Source organism: Bactrocera tryoni, chromosome 4 (assembly GCF_016617805.1).
Source record: "Bactrocera tryoni isolate S06 chromosome 4, CSIRO_BtryS06_freeze2, whole genome shotgun sequence".
In the NCBI taxonomy this organism is placed as follows: domain Eukaryota; kingdom Metazoa; phylum Arthropoda; class Insecta; order Diptera; family Tephritidae; genus Bactrocera; species Bactrocera tryoni.
The window spans coordinates 41,653,489-41,656,289 of record NC_052502.1 but is presented as its reverse complement, the minus strand read 5'-3'; the positions used below and the strand labels follow the sequence as shown (position 1 = coordinate 41,656,289).

Sequence of the window (2,801 nt, the reverse complement as noted above, 5' to 3'; positions counted from 1 at the left end):
AAAAATTTGAGTGGACAAAACATTGGAATTTGAAAAAGGTATGCTTGTTATTCGGCGTTAAGTACATAGTTCATCTTCGTTTATGACCTAATGAGCGAAATGTTTGCGTATCTAGGTTTTTGTTTCTTAAAAATACTCTGATCTGAAATTTTTATATTTAAATTTTATTATTGTTGTAGAGGTAGAAAACATTTTCCTGAATCATGCAGCCGAGTCAATAGTTTTTGGGCGTCCTATGGAAACCGGCAGTAGTTTTATCTTAATTTCCGCTGAATTGTGTCACCCTGTGTTACACCCTTATGTACATACCGATATACATATGATGCAGAGCAACTGCAATCAATGTAATGTCCTTTTAAGCATTTCGATATCCTCGTGGTCCTTGACGTAGTGCACTGAATTGCACGCGTATGGTTGTTGGCATGGGCGTGTGTATGCTTTATATGTCAGGTAGTAAGTCGTGATTAAGATATCAGCCGCTTTGGCAACTGCCATGAAATTGAACCTACACTGCCGGCAACGCGCACATTGTCGTCATTGACGTTATATGAAATCAATGCATTTATCAAAGTGCTTTACACGAAGGTGAAAATGTGCGCGTTTTTGTAGGCGCACATACTTGTCCATTCCGGTATATCTGCATGGAGATACTGGGATAGGACGCAGAATACGTGCGTGCTTTTATCGCGAAAATACGCATCACTAAATTTACAATCAATGCTGAGGGCGAAGCCAACAAGAATTAACCACACCATCACACTTAGTGCGGACTTAAAGTACGAAAATGCGATAGTACCTTATTAATCATTGCACAAATGCTCTAATATTTTTTGAAGAAAAATTAAAAATTGTAGTAAGTGCCTAGTCTCTTAAATCGTAGTGGCATGGCTGGTCATTCCTGGTTGGGGAGTTTCGTATAAAGACCTGAAGAAATCATCGCTACTCTCCTAGGGTAACCTGGCAGTTTCAGGAAATACTCGAACATATTGCTATTTCCTTTTTACAGCATAATCGCCACTCTGTTTACATGGCAACCGTATCTGAACACTAGTGAAGTTATCCATGGAGAAGGAGTTTCTTTCTCTGAACTCTCAAGAGAAATTATTGAAAAACTTATATATAGTAACCGCAAAATTTGTGGAGAAGTCGATGGGATCAGATAGAGGTAATACTTACCAATTACGGCCAACAGTTAAATAGTGATATCTGCATCTTAAGGAGCGAAAACTATTAATGTTACTACAATGATGACACATATGCATAAATGATACAAATAATATATCTAACCAAAAACATGTGTTAATTGAGACAATAAAGACTAGTTTCTAGCACTACAAAGTTAGACATTTTGCTGGGTTCTTCTTCTTTCGAATGTATTGTGATCTAAACTAAACGAATTTTACTAACTTAGAAATGTTATACATTCCCTTAAAATTGATATCATATTTGAGTGGTAGTAATATAGAGATAACTTGTAATCTTTTAGAGAACGTATCTGAAGTTTCATTTCAATCTGTCAATTCATTATTTGTTTACAAGCCAATTCTCCGTCTGACAGAATTTTTTACAATGGAAAAAATTGAATATCGTGCAGTGATAAAATTCTTATTTTTGGAAGAAAAGAAATTCACGAACGAATGTTAGAAGTGAATAATGATTGTTCACCTACAATTAGAACAGTTGAAAAAAGGGTTGCTGAATTTAAACGTGGTTGTACAAGCCTTGAAGACGATCCACGTGAAGGACGTCCAAAAAGCGCATCACCACCAGAAATCATAGCCAAAATACAGGATATGGTTTTGGACGATCGTCGATTGACTGAGAGAGATTTAATAGAGGCTCTACACATCTCATTAGGCAGTGTGAGCCATATTTTAAGTGAAATTTTGGGTTTTAGAAAGCTGTGTGCACAATGGGTGCCGCATTTGCTAACAATAGAACAAAAACACATTCGAATACGACTTTCTTAGATTTGGAGCGTTTTAAAAAGGATAAAGTGAATTTTGTGCTGCGATTCATCACCATGGATGACACTTGGGTTATTGCCATGATTCTGAATTAAAACAAGAGGCGAAAGAGTGCTGTGAACCTGGTTGTTCGGCTTCGAAACGAGCTTATGTCCGAAAATCGGCTAAGAAGATTAAGGCATCAATTTTTTGGGATGCGAGAGGAATTTTGTTTGTGGATTACTTGCAAACTGGTAAAACAATTAATTCTAAATATTATTGCAAACTCTTGGACCAGTTGTAAGAAAATAAGACAGGGTCTGCAGAAGAAAAAAAACCTTTTTCATCAGGACAATGCACCGTCTTCCAAGTGCATTTTGACAATGGTTAAAATCCAGCGAATTCCATTTGTTTCCAGAACTCAAAAAATTTATGCGTGGCCAGAGATTTTCATCAAATGAGGAGATCATAACGATTGTTGAAGCGTATTTTGCAGTCCTGCCGGATTCACACTTCAGAGATGGGACCAACAGATTTGAGGATCGTTGGAGCAAGTGTATTAATATGCAGGGAGATTATGCTGAATAATAAAGTGTATTTTGAATAATAAAATTGAGCTTTTCTTATCAAACGACAAAACGTATTAAGCAATCTGGTAGGTTTATGAGGCATAAAGAAAGTAAGGTACTGATTTTGTTCATTTTAGTCACAAGAGTACACTTCTTCAGAGAGAGTCAGGGAATACTTGTACAAAGTTTCATCCCAATATCTCAAATTGTACTCAAGTTTTTCCTTGCACAGACAGACGGATGGACAGACAGTCGCCCGTATTTCAACTCGTTTCGTCATCCTGAT

At 36.8% G+C, this 2,801-nt stretch overlaps 1 pseudogene; it reads left to right on the top strand.

Annotated features, from left to right (window-relative positions):
- Positions 1-1,569: 1,569 nt before the first annotated feature.
- Positions 1,570-2,062, top strand: LOC120773866 (annotated as a pseudogene).
- The last annotated feature ends 739 nt before the right edge of the window (positions 2,063-2,801 follow it).